Source organism: Crocuta crocuta, unplaced genomic scaffold, assembly GCF_008692635.1.
Source record: "Crocuta crocuta isolate KB4526 unplaced genomic scaffold, BGI_CrCroc_1.0 scaffold41, whole genome shotgun sequence".
Classification (NCBI taxonomy): Eukaryota; Metazoa; Chordata; class Mammalia; order Carnivora; family Hyaenidae; genus Crocuta; species Crocuta crocuta.
Window position 1 is genome coordinate 13,063,878 of NW_027529428.1, and position 22,511 is coordinate 13,086,388.

A 22,511-nucleotide genomic window follows, 5' to 3' on the forward strand; every position below is an offset into this window, starting at 1 on the left:
CACTGGGATAAATAGGAACAATTTTATATGTACACACAAACATATGTGTATATATAAAAATATATATTACACATGGTTTTGTTTTGTTTTTTTCCTGATAAAATCCAACGGCAGAGGGTGGACCACCTGCTCCAGAACTAAACTACCTGGAAGTGCGTGTTCAGGATGCAGATCCCTGATCCCTCCCCAAGCTTGCTGTGTCAGAATCTGGTGGATTCTCCTGGCTTTCATAGCTGCAAGTTGAGAAGCTTTGGCTAGCCTTGCGGATTCTCAGTCTGGTTACACCTTAATTTTATGTGGAGAGTTCTTTTAAGATTTGTCTTCATTGCCAGAGATTCAGATTTAACTGCTCTGGGATGCAGTCTAGGCTTCAGGCTTTTTGCGTTTTTTTTTTTGTTTTGTTTTGTTTTGTTTTTAAGTCCTTCCCTGATGATTGTAATATGTAGTCAGGATTGAGAGGATTGAGCTACATGAAGAGGTCCAAGCTGTGTGGCTGGAGTCGGACGTCCCTGTGGGTCTGCGCAGGCATACTGCTTAGCACAGTGACCTTCACCAGTTACTTAGCCTATGAATTCCGTTCCCTCACCCATACAGTGGGGGCATTGTAATGACAGCCTCTTAGAGGAGAGGACACTTGGTACATATTTGATTATGCCTGGTAAACAACAAGTGTTAACCTTTATATTTCCTTTTATAATTGTATTTGTCATATTCATGTAGTCTGTCTTTTCTGAAAGGTTTGCTAAGCAAAGCCCAACTTCATCCTTTGTCCAGATTTTCACAAATCCAGAATTATGAAAATTTGAATTTGGATTCTATATGTGTGTTGTCAATGTTGATATTTTTTATGATAAGGTTAATTACTACTTTAATTCTGTTACATTTATCACTTGAAAGTAATCCTTTTCACTATTAAAATGTTTGGAAAATTCAGAAGAGTAAAAGGAAATTGGACTTCTCCTATGATCCTTTTACAGGAGGTTAACTCTTACTAATTTTCACATATTCAAGTATTTTTGAATACTCATGAAGAGTAATATGCATATATAATAAAATTTGATATATGTGTATATTACAAAATTGGAATTATTACTGCATATAACTTGTACCATGTGTTTTTAACATTACTATTTTGTCATAAACATTTACCTATGCTATTAAATGTTCTTCAAAAATATGGCTTTTAATTTCGACCTAATATTCTATTACAGGGCACACTGTAATTTACGGAATCTTTTCCCTTTTGTGGGATTATAACTGAGTGATAAATATTTTTGTACATAAATCTTTTACTCCGTCTCTCATTTACTTAGGATTGATTTCTACAAGTAGTAGTATTGAGTCAAAAGTATGAGCACTTTTATGGTTCTTAATGCATATTGCCAACTAGCTTTCCAAGTTAAATTTCCAATAGCAATATATGGGAATACTTTAGCAATATATGAGAATACTTGGTTTTCTCACTACATATTACCTTTAAAAGTATATTTCCATCTGATAGGAATTTTAATTTGTATTTAAAGAAAGAGCTGAACATGTTTTTTGTCGTTCACATGTTTAGTTTCTTCTTTATTCTTTTATGAATTTTCTGCTCGTTTTAGTTTTTCTCTTTTTCTATTGATTTGGAAGACATTTTTCATTGAGTACAGATATCCCTATTTCATATTTATAGCTAATAATTTTTCCTAATTAGTCATTTAACATTTGTTTTTTGTTTTGATTCTTTTTCAGACTTTTGGAACTTTAAAAAAATTATCGTATTTAAGTATGTCAATTTTACTTTGTGATTTGATTGCTTTATGTTTGAGTGGCTTTCCTTAGCCTCAATTAGTTTTCCTGTGCTATATTTTGTTTTTGTTTATTTATTTATTTAAATGTTGGCTCTTTATTTTGGGAGAGAAAATGAGGAGGGGAGGGGCAGAGAGAGAGAGAGAGAGAGTGAGAGAGAGAGAGCATCCCAAGCAGTCTTTGTGCTGCCAGCTCAGTGCCCAGCTAGGGGCTCCAATGCATGAACACGAGATGATGTCCTGAGCTGAAATACTTAACTGACTGAGCCACCAAGGCGCCCCTCTTGTGGTATATTTCAAAAAGTATTTGACTCTTGGAGGACCTGGGTGGCTCAGTTGATGAAGCATCTGAGTTGATTTTGGCTCAGGTCATGATCTCATGGTTTGTGGGATTGAGCCCCACCTTGGGCTCTGTGCTGACAGCATGGAGCCTGCTTGGGATTCTCTCTCCATCTCTCTCCCTGCTCCTCCCCCACCCACCCTCTCTTTCTTTCACAGACTCTGTCTATCTCAAAGTAAATAAATAAACTTAAAAAGAGTATATGACTCTTCTATGAATGTTGTTTTGGCAGATAAGGATATGAAATAAGACTCTAACTTTATCTGAGTTGAGTGGCAGAGAACCAGGCTCTGCAGCTGAGGTTTGCATAGATAGCAAAAAAGATGGGCTCCCAGAAACTTTGCTTTCTGCTGTTAAATCATTTTGCACAGAGGTGACTGAGAAGGGCTGATTTTGCATGAACACAAATAAAGGACTGTTCGTGACATTCTCTCCTTGTCCCACCTTGTTTGCTAGGTTGCTCATTTTTTTAATGTATTTTTAACATTGGTTGATTCATATCTAATTAACACTGCAATACATCATTATGTACATTTATTTTCCATTCATTCAGATTTCCATTGTGTCTCATCATGTAACAAAACAATGTTCTCACTTGCTCATTCTGTTTTTAACATATTGAAAGAATCCAATGGTTCTGTAAATCTTGTTAAGAAGATCAGAGGTCACCTTCTGGTCCCAGCTTCCAGTCATCTCTGCCTTCCCAGAGGCCACCACTTCTGGCTTTTCAAGGAGCTTCTTCTGGCATTTACCTCCATGGCTCCACATGACATGTCTGTATGGCTACTTCCCACAGTGGAGGATGAGGATTTATCTTTCTGATTTACCTAGACACATCCAGACACACAGACATTCTCAGGGTCCTCCCCACCCCCACATAGACACACACATACACTCTCCCTCCATTTTCCTGAGGATATGTTTATATATTTACGGGGTAATTTTGGTTTGATTTTTGTTCAGTGTTTATGTTCTCACTTCTATGTCAATCTAGTTCCCAGCCGAGGAACACTCAGATGGGGTTTATTGATTGTTGGTGTCACTGCATTTTGAGTTGGCTGGGTTGTTTCACCGGGGAACCCCTGTTGTTAGTGTAAGTCTTTCTTTTTTGCAATGGTCAGAAACAGCAGAGAAGCCTCTTCTCATTTCCTGCTAGGAGGTGGCTTAAGACACAGTTGCCTGCATTGTGGGAACTGCTCAAGGAAAGAAGGGTGGTGGTGTTCAGAATGTGTGCTTAATCCCTCTATTTTCGGTATGGCTGGACCCTCATCCTCACCTGTATCTGATGTCTTCTTGTGCATGCTCTTCTGTTGTACTTTGTCTGGAGCTTAGGCTTCCAGTGTTATGCATGGGCTGGAAGGAAGCCTTGGGGGACGGATGGGCATTCGCCTGGCCACATGAAGTACTGGAGGGGATTTGGGGATCTCATTACTTCTTAAACAGACTTGCACAAATCCTTCTTTAGTCTGACCTTCACCTCCCACTTACAGAGGTACCTGGTGCTGCCAATTTCTGAGTCTTTTGGGTGTTCTTCAGGGTAAATTGGGTTTTTCATGGGTTTTCCCACTGTCAGCTTAGGATTCAGCTTTCTTGGGTCTGCTAAGTCAATTACCAAGGGCCATCTGCTTTCCAGCTTCCACAGTTGTGTTGCTCTTGTCTCTTCTCCTGTTCTCTTTATTGTAATGGGTTTCTATCCTTATAGAAATCCCTTTATTATCATTTTAGTAGGGAATGTTGCAAGTAGTGTATGAAGGTGCAAACACTCTCTCTGCCTTTTTTATCCAGCAGCCTAGCTTTTCTTTATTTAAAAAAACAATAACAAAAACAAAAAAACTTTCTTGAGTTTCTCAAAAAACTTAGATGAGGCGCTCATCTGAGAAAAATTGGAAATTCACAAGGTAGGCGAAATATTGAAAAATCACCCATAATCACTTTCCAAAAATACTCATTTTTTTCTTTTTTTCAGACATACTCATTGTTAATATCATTTTGACAAAGAGCTTTCAAGATACATACATTTTTATTTACTGAATTTACTTGTAAGGAAATGGGATTATTATACACAGACCTTTGCTGACCTCATTCAAGCTCATCTTAACCTGAAAGTGAATATAAATTTACTTAATTATTCATAATATTATTAATTGAAACAAGTAAAAAAATGTCTAAAGAATTTTGTAAATATGATTTTGATGCTGATTATAAGTGTCAAACATAATTGTTGACAGATATATAAGCTAAGAATAATTGCCTCATAACTATATTTTAACTTTAAGCTACCAAACTGTAATAAGACTAGGACATGAAGGTAATGGGCACTGGAGAGGACAGTGTGCCAAATCCCTTGTTTTAGATAATGGATGTCAGGAAACTCCATTTTATTCTTGATTTTGATAATGAGAAAACTAAAGCTTAAAATAAATCATTTACTTTATGGAATGAAGACATAAGCAAAGACAGTGTGGGGAAAAATGAAATAGCAATCAATCAAATACAACACAATGGAAAAAAACACAAAGACAAAATAAATGATGAAATAACAATTTGTTCTGCAAAGTTTTCTTTTTCCTTTTGTGTAATTTCTTGTCAGTCTCTTGCAAATTAGTTGATCAGACCACAACGCTGACCACAGTAAAAGCCGATATTCTTATTCTAAAAGTGTTTCATGTAGGAGTGACTCCAGTCAATTTTTTTTAATGTCATTTCTCCAAGGATCTCTGGTAAAAATGTGGGTGACTGGCAGCTCAAAGACATTCATAAATCATGACACCATAGACTAGAATACACATATTTCTCATTTGTTTGCCAGGCATTTAAAAAATACATGCACATTATCTCTAATCTTTATGGTAATTGCCAGGTAAGTATTATCCAGCTCATTTACTGCATAAAGGAAGTGAAGGCTCAAAGAGGTTAAGTAACCCACTGGAGTTTACTTAGCTAGTATGTGGCAATGTATGGGCTTGAACCAAGGTCTTCTGCTATCACCTTCTGTGCTCCTCTATAAGGCGGTAACTAGAATTAAAGGCCCATACATTTTTCCTCAGTCAAAATATTAATCTGTTCCCTAGTGCGGTTCTCCCTCTTTGTGCCAGTATTTGGAAAACTGTCTGTCAGGTTGTTCCAATTAAGTATTCCAGTGCTTGGAAAAGTTTAGGGAGTGTTTCATTGAGCAGTGTTAAAAGAAGTTCTTCTGGGAACCTTTAAAATGCTGGTGTGTGTTATGAGTCATCAAAAGGGAATGTTGTGTACCCAGTTTTGTGGACTTACTTGACCATAGAACCCCTTTTGTTTCTGATATACCTGGAGTTGACTCCCCTTGAACAGTCCCATGGGGAACACTGATTTGGGATGATATGTTCATCGATCATAACTGTACATTGCCCTACAGGATCAAATGTACTGAGTGTTGTAAATTCCTTTCTGTGAAAGAAAGAAATGGAAGGAAGGAAGGAAGAAAAAAGAGAGAAAAGAGGGAGTATCAAACATAGGAAATGTCCCTTTCTTGCTGTCATTAGGTCATGTCATTCAAAGAGGTTTTCTCTGATTTTGAAAATTGCAAGAGACAAGGGATCTAAGTGTTCATGAGTGAGATCATGTGTTTTATTTAGCTTTATATCTATGCTGCCTGACACAGAACCTGTCACGGAATTGGTGCTCGATAAATCAATGAGCAAGTGAAGGAATGAGTGAATAGAACTGCAAAATCTGACGTAGGGAAGTAAAGGGCAGCTTCCTTGACCTCTCTGCTCTTCCTGGGTGAAATGGATCTGAATTCTCCATTGCAGGGTATTGTGAGGATAACACAGGTGCTAGAGTCCTTACCACCATGTCTAGAATAGAGGAGGAAACCACTGTATCTCAGTTGTCTTCCTAGTTTCTTCCCGGTGGTGATTTTGTGCTTGATCCTGTCATCTTACTTTGGGAATCTCTGGTTCTTAGGGACATTCAAGTGAGGTCAACAGACATTTATAAATTAATGTAGTCTTAGTATTCAGCCATCTTGTGAATATCTCAAGGATTTTTCCTTCAAACATGTAGTCCCCAACCTGTCCTGTTATACTTTTTTTTGCACAAGATAATGGGCTATCTGGGGCACCTGGGTGGCTCAGTCAGTTAAGCATCCAACTTAGGCTCGAGTCATGATCTCATGGTTCAAGGGTTTGAGCCACACATCGGGCTCTGTGCTGACAGCTAGCTCAGAGCCTGGGGCCTGCCTCGGATTCTGTATCTCCCTCTCTCTCTCTGACCCTCCCCTGCTCTCTCTCTCTCTCTCTTTCTCTCTCTCTCTCTCAGAAATAAATAAAACATTTAAAAAATTATAAAAAAGATAATGGGCTATCTAAATTAGTATGCTAAGTATTGATCAAAGCTCCATAATACAAATTTCTCCTCAATATAAATATGGGGGTTGTTTTTATAACCATAAGTCCACTGGTAATCAGGGGAGCATTGTGTGATGTTTGGTTAGGAAAGTTAACACATAAAAAATAACGGGCTCTTCATTACATGAGGTACAGAAAGCACCTCTTGGGAAGTGACAGGCAGGAAACAGTAGGGAATGGGCCAGAGTTCATGGACTAGCACATAATTATCATGGCTTCTTTCTAAAAAACGAACAGACTCTCTGCAGACACTGAATGCAGTATTTTCATTCTGCCATGTCTTCTTTCCTTCTCACCTGCCCCTCTCAGCCATGGTTGTGTTACCAAGGATTGAAGCTTAGCTTGCTTTTCCTCCTTATGTTTACTTAACATTTTCAAAGAAAACAGAGAAGAGTGGTCTAAGGGTACCTAGTCACCCTTCAAGAAAAGCAGTGATTTGTTTTCCCCTCATCACCAGGTGGAATAATTCTGTACAACGTGTGTGTGTGTGATGACACACACAAAAAGAAAATAGCTTTCAGAATAGACCAGACGTAGAGTGTCTGATTTCCCAACCTGATAAGGCCTACGAATGGAAAGAGGAGAAAGAGAGTTAATTTTGTGTGCTAAATGCAAATACTTTTTGTTATCTCTGTGGCACCGCATTCTGAGATGGTGCACAGTTAGACCTTCTCAAATTTCCTTACACTTCTCAGCTTGGTTTTTGAGCTGATGGTTTGATGACGTCTCTCTCACCAGCAGTAGCAAAACTATCTCCACCTATGCTTCCTTCATTTGCACGGATGGATTGCTTGCTTCAAAAAAGCTTTAGCTGCTACAGATGGATATTCATTTGAGTCATTGTTTTCATCATTTTTCACAGGAGGCTGAGGGTAGGGCCCTCCTGTGAGAGCACATCTCTCCTTTAAGACCGAATGAGCCATAGGGCACATGTTCTGTGTGTTTGGGATGCTATCTCCATGTAGTTAGTGCTCAGCCAGTTAATTGCTTTCAGCATTAAGGCTAAATTCTCTTCAGTGTGTTCTCAAGGTCTTCCATCACTTGGCCACCCCTTATCACCACACCTCCTTTGGGTGTCCACAGATCTCTCTTTCTTCCAGCACTGCTGGCTGATGGACCTCCCTCATGGACAAACTCTGGAAGTCACGGAGCACAGTGCTGGAGCATATGAGAGGCTCAGCAGACCATCATTCCTCTTTAGGGATAAGGGTGAGTATGAGTCAGAGACCTGATTCTTGCACTTACTGGCTCTGACCATGGAGGAATCCTCAGCACTAACATTGAGTTTTATAATCTGTAAGAGGGGGCAGTAACATCTGGATGTTAATAATGGCTGATTAATCTGGATAATAATAATGGTTATGAAAGCCCTTTGCACTTGGGAAAGCCTTCATAGTGCTTTCATAGCTCCTGTGGCTTCAAGGAAAACACATGCCTGCGTATGTTTTGTGCCCACTTCTCTGCTCATCTCCTCCTTCCCCTCTGCTCATAAAATCTTTCCTGTCGTCAGGGTCCTTCTTGATTCTGTCTTCTTCATAACACTTCACCCAGGTGCTCTGCTCCTCTTGGTTTCTCATTGTTCAGATCAACTATTACCTTTAGTAACAATATGTTTTGTCACTTGAAGAAATGCAGTTCTGTGTTTGGTTTAACTTTTCGGCTTGTCACTCATAATAAATGGATCCTACTTCTGATCAGAGTCAGAGTCAGAAGCATTATATTCAGAAAATAATCAGTTGGAGGTCTAAAATAAGTTGCACATCTATTAGATCTTCACTACAACCTTTCTGAAAACCCCAAAGGGTCTGGCAATGCACAACAGACCAAAGTGTTTGCTCTTCTTACAGGGTCTCAGTGGCTCTGCCCCCCTTTCAGAGCTCCCTGTGCACTACAGACAGGTGCTCGGCTCTCCAACCTGTTCCTTGTATCCTTCCCATCTCTTTTTTCTCAGTTTCTCTCTTGACATTTCTAACACAGATGAAGTTAGACATTCTAGTTCTTGGGAGTGAAGGGAATAATATTGAATCCTCCACAACCTGGCACTTGGTCAAAGCTCTCACTGATTGTGGGGCCAGTGGCAGGTGGGGGGTATAGGAATTGGGCCCAACCGCCTTGCTTTGCTGTCTCCTCCTCCTCTCCCAGTCTTCTCTATAGGGTCCCCTGACTTGACCAGGGCTCACACAGTTGCTTTTTCTGGGGAGAGGAGCTTTCAAAGCACATCTCCTATGGTGTCCTTTTACTACCCAGCCAGACCCTTGGAATTCTTACCTGTGCACAGAATTCCCAGTTTTCAAGCCAATTTCATATGCACTATTACAATTTGATACTCAAAACAACCATGGAAAATGATGCAGTGTTCTGAATCTCCCCTTTCAGAGATGGAAGAAGGGAAATCGAAGAAGCAGGAGGTTTCCTTTCTCTCACTGGCCACAGAATGTCCAGCTGAGACTCTCTCCAGTGTACACCGACCCTAGTCCTTGGACTACCTGTTATCTAGTACCTACCTTTTATTTACTAGTTTAATTAACACGATGGCTCATTTGTCCTCTCCCTTTCAGGTTTGTCTGCACTCCAGTCTGCTGGAGCTGTATATTCTCCAGAGGACAAAACCCTGTCATCCTAATCTCAGGGAAGGGGATTCTGCAGAATACTCTGAATTCATTAGGGAAAATACTTGTGTTTTGATGGCTTGGACAACCACATGCCTGTTGGAAAGCAGGGTTTGGAGTCACAGATAGTGACCAGGGAAATGGGGATGATATGGAAAGAGTCTCTTCCTTGACATGCAACAAAATGGAGGTGTACCTGGTCTTTAATTTGGGATGAGGGGTGGATGAAAGGGAAATGATTCCCAGAAAAGATGCACCTCTACTCAGCTCCATCCAGTTTATCTGGGTTGGCTCTTAAAGGTAAGTCCCACACCATCTACCCACACTTTGGCAAACTTCATCTGGTTAAGAGACACGGACCTGCCATTTCATAAGTTAACCAAACCTGTCACTGTTGGGGTCCCATCTGTATTTTACTGTTTTCACTCTCAGGATCGATATTTCCGGGTTTGAACCACAAAAGAGTGGATGATTCCTTGAAATCACAGGTCACAATGGGGCACCTGGGTGGCTTAGTCGGTTAAGCGTCCGACTTTCGCTTAGGTCATGATCTCGCGGTTCGTGGGTTCGGGCCCCGCGTCGGGCTCTGTGCTGACTGCCTGTTTCAGTCTGTGACTCCCTCTCTCTCTGACCCTCCCCTGCTCACGCTGTCTCTCTCTCTCTCTCTCCTAGAAATAAATAAAACATTAAAAAAAAAATCACAGGTCACAAGCTGATAGGCTTTGGGGCCTCATTTAGCTTGCAGGTGTGTTTTATTTAGTCCATTCAGAGTTTTTTTTTTTTTTTAAAGAAATTTCCAACTTTTAGAAATTGTGACATTTAAGGTACAGTTGTATTTCTGGTTCATTTAGAGAATGAATTTGTCTGGGGCCATCGGGGTTGAATAATCACTTGTCAGTGTTTGGTGGGAAACAACTAGTGGCCTGTGGGCCACTACCTGCCGCCTGGGCTGCCTCCCTTGCCCCTGGCTGCGCTTGGAATTTCCCACCCTTCTGCATAAAAGACACCCTGCCCCCAACCTCTTTTCTTTGAGCTTGGCATCAGCAGAGGTATGAGGGCTGGAGGGTGGCAAAAGTGGAAGGGTTGCCCAGGAAATCTCATAAGACTTCATCTCGCTTTTCGTGTTTCCTTCCCAGTCTCCTCTTTCCTCAGCAGTTGTGTTCACACCTAAGTGTTACCATGCAGGGGCTGGAGGCTGTCTAGGTTTGTCCTGCAAATGACAGGTCCCAACACTGGTTCCCAGTGCTGGTCTCACATGAAATCCTCTGCAGGTAGAACATGCCAGGGCCTGGGCTCTGCCCCAGGCCGGGGGTTCTGGGGTCTCTGAGAATGAGGCCTGGATATCAGTAAAATTTAAAGCTCCTCAGGTTTTCTAACACCAGGCATGAAAACTGCTGGGTTCAGTCTTTTAGGAGGTTTATAGGGGGCCTTTCAGGTCTTTGAAATTAAGAATGCTCATTACCAGGGGCACCTGGGTGGCTCAGTCAGTTCAGTGCCTGGCTTCAGCTCAGGTCATGATCTCACAGTTTGTGAGTTCCAGCCCTGCACTGGGTTCTCTGCTGTCAGTGTGGAGCCTGCTTCGGATCCTCTGCCCACCGCCTCCCCCCCGCCCCCACTCCTCCCCTGCTTTTACTCTCTCTCAAATATGAATAAACATTTAAAAAGAAAAAGAATGCTCATTGCTATCTTGTGAGGCAGGTGAAGAGATGTGTCTTAGATAATAAACATTATTAGTATCTCTGTGCATCAAGTTCTTCTCCTAAATAGGTCTTGCTCCCCACTACCCTGCTTCTCCTTCCCAGGGTTAGCATGGGAAGATGGAGGGCAGTTTTCTTCCCTGTCAAGGGAAGGGGTGTTGTCCCACCACAGCGGAACTGGTGCATATAGCTGCAAATGTTATTTATTTTCACTATCCACGGGCCAAATGCTTGCTCCAAGTTCATAAAACTTCTTCAAAGCACTAAGGACTCTTGAACTCATACAGTGAATTGCCAGTACAGTAATAACAAGGATATCTCCTTCCTTGTCCCTAAACAAAGTATTGGAATAAAATGAAACATTCTCTTTTAGCTTCCAAACAGATCCCAGCAATACAGAGCAGGAAATTTTACAGCTAGACATGGGGAAACAGGATCAGTAGACAGGGCTTGTCTTTCTGGCATGAATTCTAGCTGGTTTTCTTTTTCTTTAAAATATTTTTATATATTTCTAGGAGAGAGAAAGAGAGAGACAGCGTGAGCAGGGGAGGGTCAGAGAGAGAGGGAGATACAGACTCTGAAATAGGCTCCAGGCTTTGAGCTGGTAGTCAGCACAGAGCCCGATGAGGGGCTCAAACCCACGAACCGTGAGATCATGACCTAAGCGAAAGTCGGACGCTTAACCGACTAAGCCACCCAGGCGCCCCTGTAGCTGGTTTTCGAATGCTACTTTCCCCTACACAGGTCAGAGCCACATGTGTGAGTAATTCCCAGTACGATGAATAAATGATCATGTAGCTAATGAGTACCTCCTGCAAGCATGGATGGTTTACCTCAAGGGTTCCTAATCCTGGCTGATCATTGTCTTTCTTTGGACCCTTTGGAAAAGTACAGATACTTTGGGCCCACTTCAGATACACTGCATCAACATTTCTGAGAGCATGGGGCCTGAATATCTGCATTTAAAAAAAATCACCCCTGCTCATCCTCAGTACATCTTCACATGTATGGTGTGCAGGATTGTAAGGTGGTAGACCCTTGTGTTAGAGGGCAGTTTGATTCTATCAAAATGTAAAGTACTCTTTCCTATCAACCAGCAGTCCTACTGCGTCCTTGAAGTATATTTGCAGAAGTATCAAACCTATGATGGTAAAAAGCTGGAAACAACTTAAATATTTGTTAATGGAGTGAAATTAATGATAACGTATGTAGACAATGAGTACTACACAGTTAATAAGTTAGATCATTTGGGAGGGATCTATGTATATTGATATGGAAAGGTATGCATGTATATTTTAAGTGAAAATAAGTTGCAGAATACTTTGATTACTTTGAGTCTGTGTGTCAGTGTGTCTGTATGTGTATAATACCTACCTACAATCACATATTCTGACATGTAAGCACACACACATGTATATGTGTACATACACATTAACACCCATGAATATCTCTACATATACTTAGTTACCTTCTAGAAGGATCTACTATTTGTTAACCATTTGCATTTGTTTACTTTGAGTGTGTTTCTTAAGCCTCTCCGTGCTGATCAGGCATGTCTGAGAACCAATGGTTGAGCTGCCAAAGTCTCATTCTTAGGTTAAGCCTATGATCCTTGGAGTCTCCTAGGAGATATTCTCTCGGTGTCCATTGTTAACTGAAGAGAGAGCCACTGCTCTGGCCATCTTAAGATAGCAACTGAATTTGTTTAGGGATCACCTTGAATGATGGGAACCTCTTGCTCTAGTTTCAAAGATAGTATCTAAAGTTATTTCCAGGCAGTTTTTTGTTGTTGTTGTTTTGTTTTGCTCTTCCTTTATGGGTGAATCAGATTTGGGAATATGTTTTTAAAGTCAAAGAGGTGATCTTATTCTCCTAGTGGAAATAATATTTAAATTTCTTTGATCCTATGAATCTTACTTTATAGGCTTTTTACTTTCTTAAATTTTTTAATGTTTATTTTTGAGAGAGAGGGGGAGAGAGAGAGAGAATGAGAGAGAGAGAACGAATGGGGGAGGGACAAAGAGAGAGGGAGACCCAGAATCCACAGCAGACTCCAGACTCTGAGGCATCAGCACAGAGCCCGATGTGGGACTCAAACTCATGACCCATGAGATCATGACCTGAGCCAAAGTCAGACACTCAACTCACTGAACCACCCAGGAGCCTCTTCTCTCTCTCTCTCTCTCTCTCTCTCTCTCTCTCTCTCTCTCTCTCTCTCTCTTTCTTTCTTTCTTTTCTATGGGTTTTTTAAATTAAAAAAGCTTCTTTTTACATTTTGTCAGTGTAAAGAGGATGATAATTCATTTGAACCACTTGTTGGTTTCAAGAAAGCAGGGCATTTGCGAAGACTCTTATTCTTGTTGATAGTATGTAGGACATCAAGTGATGGACATACACATTGCTTCTGGTTGAAATGGAAGGGTTTTCGTTTCCCTTGATCTGGGCACCCACCTTTTACTTCTCTTCTTCATTTTCAGATGGTTGCACACTCAATGTAAGGAGTATAAAAGAAGGAAGGGGAAGAATGTCCAAGTACTAGGCATCACACTTCCTGTAAATTGTTGTATTGTTTTCTGAGTAACCCAGCAAGGAGGTGTTATTGTTCTCTTTTCACAAATGAGAAAACATTGAGAGGGATTTTGTGTGGCCTGAAGTCTGTGTCATCCAGTTAGCAGATGTTGGAACTAGCCTTGGGTCTCCATAGGCCCATAGATCTTTTCCATTGCTTCCACCAAGCATGCACCAAACTAATGGTTTTTGTTATAATATTATCTTGGGCATTAAAACAACTCAGGAGTCACTTTATCAAGATTGGAAAATGCTGATAGCATCCTAAAGTGTGAACATTTTTCCCAGTTGAATTACAAAATAATCTTTTTCATACAGCTCTTAAGTTATATGAAACAGTGACCGGAAAACATTTTTGGTACTTTTCCCCAATGCATTTGTTCCTTTGACCCTCTTCCAGTTCAGCCAAGTGGACTAGAAGTATTGATTGCCTTAGGGAAGGAATATTATGGTACCAATAATAAAAACCTGTATTAGTTTGCTAGGGCTGCCATAATAAAGTACCACAAACTAAATGGCTTAAATAACAGATTTTTATTGTCTCACAGTTCTGGAGGCTGGGAGTTTAAGATCAAAGTGTTGGCAGTATTGGTTGCCTCTGAGGGCTTGGAGCAAGAATCTGTTCCATGCCTCATGCCTAGCTTCTGGTGGTTGGCTGGCAAGCTTTGATCTTCCTTGGCTTGTAGATAAATCATCTTCACATGGCCTTCTCCCTGTGTTTGTGTCTCTGTGTCCAAATTCTCCCCTTTCTTTTTTTTAATGTTTATTTCTTTACTTTGAGAAAGAGAGGGAGTGAGTGAGCACATGATTGGGGGCAGGGAAGAGAGAGAGAGAGGGAGAGAGAGAGAATCCCAAGCAGGGTCCATGCTCAGCATGGAGCCCTCTGTAGAGCTCCCTCTCATGACCATGGGATCATAACCTGAGCCACCTGAGCCAAAATTAAGAGTCATACTCTTAACCAACTGAGCCACTGAGGTGCCCCCAAATTCTTCCTTTTTATAAGAATGCCTCATGTTGAATTAGGGGCCTACCTGTTCAGTATGACCTCATCGCAACTAATTATATCTGTAATAACTGTATTTCCAAATAAGGTCACATTCTGAAGTACTGGGGGGTTAAGATTTCAACATGTGGAGTTTTGAAAGGCACAGTTCAAGCCATAGTGTACTCCTTGGCATGTGTTGGGGATTTAAGATCCAAGGAGACCTGGGCCTTACTTCTCCAGGGGATGACAGGACTGCAAGGTAGAAATGACCAGGTGTTGTGTCCATACAGAGAGGCCTCAGCTTACACGACTGAGCGGCAGAATGGCTTTGTGTGGCTCAGTGGGACCTAGAAGAGACATGGCTTTACAGGACTACGACGGTTCCTGAAACCCCATGATGATGCGAGAACACTGGAATGTGTTCAGGAACCAAGAAGCTTCCCCCTAAACTCAGAGCAAGGTCCAAACTAAAAGCATCTTTTCGGACAGGAATGAAAAAGAACGGAACTGCCATTTACATGGAAAGATGGAGGAAGGAAAGCAACCTCAGTTGTCTGACTGGAGAAGACTCAACCCTGCCTTCTTCTTTCTAGAAGAGGCGTTGTGTCTGGATTGTGCACTGGAGTGAGCCAAGCCCCGGCTTGCTCCAAGCCAGACTCAAAGTGACGCCCACCACTGTTCATGCCATCAGCACTAAAAGAGAAGAGCCTTGAGAGAGCAGGGGCAGCCAAGCCCACCTGAGGTTCTGGGGTGTGGTATTCTCAGTCACTGCCAGAGGAGGGAGAATGGGGAACTTCCCAGGGTGACTGGAAACAAATTGATCCGCCTATTAGCCAACAGTTCACTACACATTGGGGAAAAACAAATATAAACTGTTTTCTTCCCTATTGTTATTTATAGGTTGAAAACTCTTTCCCAATAAAATGCCATGAGACACTAGAAATCAGGTAGATCACTGATCATTTATTTTTCAAATAAAAATAGGCTTTTCTAAACATTGGCAACAATTTCCTTTGTAAATAGGTTTAACCTTAGACCTGCTGTCATCTCTCATTTTTACACAGGAAATTAATTTTCTCCATCCTCTTGGTGTTTGAGGGAAGTGGGGGAGAAAGTTGAAAAAGTCCCTGGGATTATGAAAAGCTGCCATATAAACTTTAAAATTAAACAGATGTTATGTGAATCACATGTAAATTGGAGCCATGGGAACCTGGGTCATAAACTGAATGGGATGTTCTGAGGCAGGAGAAGTGGATTTTTGGAGGCAATTATTGGGGCCCTTGTGGATCAAAAATATCAAATGAAGATGGATCTTCGTGTTTCAGCAAGGGCTAGAGAATATTCCACACCATAAATTGTTTCCAGCAGATTTTAAACTTCCTGAGGGCAGAGGCCATGTCTTTCCCCACTTTCTATTCTCAGCACCTAACACGTGCCTCACATGCAGCAGACAAACAAGCCATTGCCTGAAGTCACTCCTGTGCAAGTAAGCAAGTAGTCACAGTAGGTAACTTTTAAGCCCTGAGATCCCTGTAGCTGACCTCACTTTCATTCTTTACTGTTTGAGTTTGGATTTCCTCAAAAGCAGAGCCTCAAGTAAGAACTTGGGTACAGATAATATATTCTGGAGGTAATCTCAAGAAGTAGGAGTGAGAGGGAGGGGACAACAAGATAGGGACAGAGGAAAAGAAAACATGAGGGAGAATGACGAAGGCCTCTGTCATAGGCAGTGGTAGGGAATTTACTCGACTTTGAAGGGTACGGAATGCTTCCCAGAATTTTCCACTCTGAGGACTGTGGCTGGGGTATTTATCCACTGTCAATTTCTTCACATGGACAGAGGTCTTCAAGGCAGAGAGAAGTGCCTACATGCACTTGAAGTGGGGCGCTGTTATCATGAGTTAATCACACTGAGGAATGGAATCAGAGGTGGGCCAAGAGGGTGTGATGTGGGCACCAAGCGCCTGTTCCCTACTTACTGCGATGACTTTCCTTCCCTTCTTCCTCCTTTGATCTGTTCTGGATGGTATTTATAATATCTTTGAATACTTTTTAACTAGAAGCATATTGACCCTTTATTTCAAGTGATTAATTTTCCTCTTCCGAGTAACAGTGAGACACTAAGCATAATGGAAAGACAGCAAATGTATTCTGCCTTCGTAATCCTTACACATGGCCATACTCTTCATGGGGGAAAGACTCCTAGAGGGTCTTTCCATCCTAAGGTGGGGCCATTTGACCTTGTCTTTCTCCCTTTCTCAATGCTTCCCTACACTGAGCCTTGGCCCTGGTGTATCAATCTTGTTTCTGCCTGTATCTTTGCTAATTGAGGTTATCTATCCATCAGTCAGTTCGCCTGAAAACCTGTCTGTCCACTTTTATACTCTTTGTTAGCTGTTATGAGTTGAATCGTGTCCTTCACCCTTAAATTTATATGATGAAGTCCAGACTCCTCAGTACCACAGAATGTGACCTTGTTTGTAAACAGGGTTAGTTAAGATAAAGTCCTACTGGAGCAAGGTGGCCCTAATGTAATTAGAATGCTGTCTTTAAGAAATGGGAAATTTGGACCCAGAGACAGGTAAGTATAGAGATAACAATGTGAAGAAACACAGGGAGAAGGTATCCATCTTCAGGAGAAAGAGAGAGAGGCCTGGTACACATTCTTCCCTCCAGCTCTGAGAAACCTGACCTTGCCAACAACTTGATCTTGTACTTCTAGCCTCCAACACTGTGAGACAGTACATTTCTTTGTGTACGTCATTTAATGGTGCTTTGTCATGGCAGCCCTAGCAAGTGGATACATTAGCCATCATCTATGTTCAGCTCAAAACCTTCCTCTTACGTGAATTTCAGGGGATTATAAAGAGCCCTGGACCAGGTGACAGAAACTCTGGGTCTAGTCCTGGCAGCGATCATTAATGAGTTGTATAAACATGGGCAAGTGTCTTCATCTCTTTGGGTCTTCTTTCTTCATAGCAAAATAAGGGCAATAACCATCCTGCCTCATTGCCTCAGAGTGGGCTGTGTGGATCAAAAAGGGATCCTAATCTAGAGAGCAGTACACTAATGCACAGAGGGGGTGTAAAGAAGGGAACATGTTGAATTTTGATCTGGGCATCAGGGGGACGTTGAAACAGTTGTTTACTTTTTTCAGCCTCAGTCTTGTCTTCTGTAAATTGAGGTGACTTTAAGGCCCCCTCCCAGCTCACAAGCTCTGGGATTACATGGTATTAGTATCAGCTATTTGTTGATTCTACAAACATTGTCTGCTCTGTGCTAGGCTGTGCGCAAGGCACAAGGGTTAGAAGAGTGAGTAACTTCATCTTGGTCTTCCAGGAACTCTTTCCTACAAAGTTTTCCTTCTCAGTAAATCCCACAGTGGCCATCTCCACCCTTAGATGACCTATTCTCCTTACCCTTAGAGGAACAAAAGTTTGGAGAAACGTAAAGATGGGATCAAGAAGGGATGGTTTTGGAAAGAGACTATTTCCAAAGCTGTGCTATTTTGTCAACAGCTAAGGAAGCAATTGGCTATGGATTCCTTTGTATAGGCCAACAGTGACATTTCATTAAAATTTTATCTTCCAAAATGTTCTAGCTCAGCCTGGCTTCATTTTGTTGGTGTATCTCTGGGTTTACTAACAATATGCAGCTGTTGAAGGTGTGGGGCGAGCATATCCTCTTCAATGGTTTCTGATAACTCCTATTGGTATTGTCAGGTGTGTTGGCATCTCCTCTTCAGTTTTCGTTTCATTTTTGTTGTATTTTGCATCACAGATAGTCCATTTATTAGAGACAGAGGCTGTCTGCCCTTTTCTCATCTAGGCAGAGAGGTCTGCCTCTCTGCTTCAAATCTCAGCAGTGGACACCAGTCTGAGTCTAGCTGGACACTGGATTTGAAGTATTTCACTTCTCCAGCCAAAATATTTTTTAGAGTCTCTATACCTGGCTCCCTTAGGGGAGATGAGAATACTGTAGCAATAAGTCAAGGAAGTATAGTATCCCCATTGAAAGTTCCATTCTGCTGGGAAATGAATATATAAAGGTAGATAAAAGAAGAACAAAGCTGGAGGCATCATCACCCCCCTTTCAAGCTATATTACAAAGCTATAGTAATCAGAACAGTGTGGTATTGGTATAAAAATAGACACACAGATCAGAGAGCCCAGAAATAAACCCAAGTCTGTATGGTCAGTTACAACAAAGGAAATGAGAATTTATGTTGGGTAAAGGAAGTCTCTTCACTAAATCATGTTGAACAAACTGGACCACTATGTTACACCATACACAATAAGTAACTCAAAATGGATTAACAACTTGAATAGAAGACCAGAAACTAGAAAACTAACTCATAGAAGAAAACTGAAGTGGTAAGCTCTTTGACATAGCTCTTGGCAGGTTGTTTGTTTTGGATCTGACTCTAAAGGCACTACCAACAAAAGCAAAAATAAACAAATGGTGCTAAAACAAAGTAAAAAGCTCTTGTGCAGCAAAGGAAACTATCAACAAAATGAAAAGACAACCTACTTAATGGGAGAAATTATTTGCAAATCATATGTTTGATGAGGAACTAATATCCAAAATATATAAGGAACTCCTGTAGCTCAACAACAACAACAACAAACAATTCAATTTAAAAAAATGAGCAGAGGATCTGAATGGATATTTTTCTAAAGACACACAGATGGACAACAGACACATGAAAAGATACTTATCATTATTCCTCAGGGAGGTGCAAGTTAAGACCACAGTGAGATATCATGTCCTACCTGTGAGAGTGGCTATTATCAAAAGGATAAGAAATAACAAGGGAGAAAAGGGAACCCTCGTGCATTATTGGTAGGACTATAAATTTGTGCAGTCACTATGGAAAATTGAACAAAATTTACTCAAAAAATTAAAAACAGAACTACCATATGATCCAACTATTCTACCTCAGAGAATTGATCTCAGGAAAACAAAACAATACTGTGAAAAGATAGATGCACTCCTCTGTTCATTGCAGCACTATTTATAACAGCCAAGATAAGGAAACAACCTAAGTGTCCAGTGATGGATGAATGTCTGTGGTACACACAAAGACAGACACACACACACATACACACACACACACACACACTGGAATACTACTCAGCCATAAAAAGAATGAGATCTTCTCATTTGTGACAACATGGGTGGACCTGGAGGGTATAATGCTAAATGAAATAAATTAGAGAAAGACAAATACCTTATGATTTCACTTAGATTCACTTTGTAGAATCTAAAAACCAAAATGAATGAATGAAAAAAGTAAAAACTCATAGGTACAGAATAGGTTGGTGGTTGCCATAGGGAGGAAGGGTGGGGGGTGGGGGTAAAATGGGGAAAGGAGATCAAAGGATACAAACTTGTATTATAAAGTAATACGTCATGGGGCATAAATGCCCAGCGTAGTGACTGTAGCCAATAATACTGTATTGCAATTTTGAAAGTTGCTAAGAAAATAAATCCTAAAAGTTCTTATAAGACATTTTGTGGTGTTTATGGTGACAGATGATAACTAGCCTTACTGTGGTATGAAGATCTTGCAGTATTTATAATTGCTGAATCATCATGTTTTATATCTGAAACTAATATTGCATGCCAGTTATATTTTAGTAAAAAAGAGAAATAAATAGGTATATAAAGACATAAATTGAGGAGATGAGGGCCAGGGGTGGTGTGCTGTAGAGTGACAAATGTAGATGGGGACCTTGGATGGTGGGGACAAATGAGCCGTGTTTGAGAGGTAGTGTTTGAGGAGACACTTGAATGAAGAGAATGAGACATGGGGAGCTTTGAGGTGTGAAATGTGTTCCACGCAGAAGAAACTGAAAATATGAACACCTCAAGGAGGGCAGGAATTTGGCGTGTTGAGGCAATCAGAAGAGGGCATGGATAGATGATAAAAGCACCTGGAATACTGGTGTTAATCCTGAGGGCACCCCCACTCCCTGGCCCCATTTCTCCATTTGCCTTTTGCTTGAATGACTTCTTTGGACCAGTTTCTCACCCTACCTGTCCGTCTATTTAATAAATCTTCTACACTTTCTGTAAACCTTGGTTCCTGAAAATTGAATTTATTAAGTTGTAACCCAAGGGAAAATGTTTTGGGGAGTAGTTTGATTTAGTTAAGTAACCAGGGGAAGGCATGGTGAGCTAACAGGTATCTCAGGCAGGAGTTGTAAGAAATTGTAAGAAAGATGAACCCATTTGAAACAGCATGAGAAAGGGGGGATTTCTTGTACAGAAGGAGAGGGTGTTTGTTCATGGCACGCAGTGCAGGAGGTAGATCTGGGCTTCGTTGTCTCAGGAAGTTCCTGTCTTCATTGTCCTCTTTCTGGATGGCGTGTTCTTGCCTGTCTACTTTTCTGCATTTATGCTGCACTCTGCTCTCTGCAGCATCTTCCTCTGTAAGACATTTAGTCTCAACTTTGGGTTGAGTGCAACTTTGGGTTGCACTTAAGGATGTCCTAAGCAAGCAACTTGATACTTTGTGTCCACCCTGGTCCCTATAACTACAGACTTTAGTCTCAATTACAAAATTTTGGAATGATGGCTGCTTGGCCCAGTAGGGGTCATGCATTCATCTTTGGTCAGTTGAAATGTGCCTGGTGTAGACGTTATTCTCTTGGATCTTAGGGGTACTCATAGTTTCTCTAATGAAGATGTATAGGTGGGGACAGAGTCAAGACCATCTTTAGAAAAGGTATTACAGTAGAATGTACTTGGGATAGGAGGAATCACAGCAAAGGTTGAAATGTGATCTGGAAAAAAAACCAATATGGAGAAGGAAGAGGTTAGATATTGTAGGGGGAAGAATAATGGCTGTGAAGATGTAGTTTATGTTTATATGATATTTTTTATAACAGGTTCACGCGTGTATGTACACACATACACTTCATCTACACAAGCTGGTGTGATGCAACTTACAGAAGAAAATTAAATTAAAATTTGGAACCAGTAAGCTAATTTGTTCTGCTCTATTGTCTACCTTCTGTAAATAGACTGTGGCTTAATTGTTACATATAATTCTTCTATAATTAAGATTTAATTACTTGAGACTGTTAACATGGCACCAAACTCCACATTTATTTATTTCCTCAGCATACAGGGAAACTACAATTCCCAGCCTTTCCTGCGGGTCACATTAACTAGGTTGTGGTCAATGCTACACTGGCATGCTTCCATCCTTGAACCCTGAAATCTTCCTACCCAGTCTCCATGTTCTATCACTCTTCCCTTGCCTGCCGTTTCAATCCTGAGAGCTCAGTAAAGCACTCCAAATCCACAGAAGTTGGTTCAGCCATGGGATGGAAAATTTTGTGTTCTCAGATGACTCCATGGAGCAGAGATCCTCTGTGGACTTCAATTCGGTTAAGACATGAGTGACAAATGGGTAATGCCACTGAGTTTTTAGTGTTAATTGTAATGGCTGTTCCCCATATATTGAGAATATTAATTATTTTTTTCTTCAGTTTCTGTCTTCTCGCCTAGCAGTATGGCAGAAATGGTGGCATATTTTAATAAAAAGTTCATAAATCTGTAAGATAGAATTGTAAGGTTATAATAGAGTGAAAATTATCAGCAAAGAGGATATGTAAATCTGACACTAAAGAAATTCTTTAAAAATGAACTATCCATTAATGTACCTAGATGTTGAATCTTCAGTGATGGCATGTAATCTACTTATTGACTTATTTTTTGACTGCATTAATCATTTGCTTTACACAAGAATGTTTAAATTTCATTAGTTTCAAGTCTTTTTCAGAATGGTAGCTACAGTGTACTCTTTTATTTACTAATGTAGTTCAGGGAGAAATTTTCTTGGGATAAATAATTCTTTCACCTGCCAAACAGTTGGTTTTTCATAATGGAAATATAAATAGAAGCACAATTCATTAATGGTTAAGTTTTTCCACTGCCACCCTTATAGCTGACATGGGTGTATAACCCAGATGCAAGTATATCAACACACACACTCCCCTGTGCTAACAGGTCTTACATGTTGGTAGCAGTGTATGGTTTGTTTTATTTTGCTCCTGTGGAGATTCTGACAGTCATGGACTAACCTGTTTTGTTTTGTCATTAATTCTATTTCCAAGTTCTAGAACTCTCT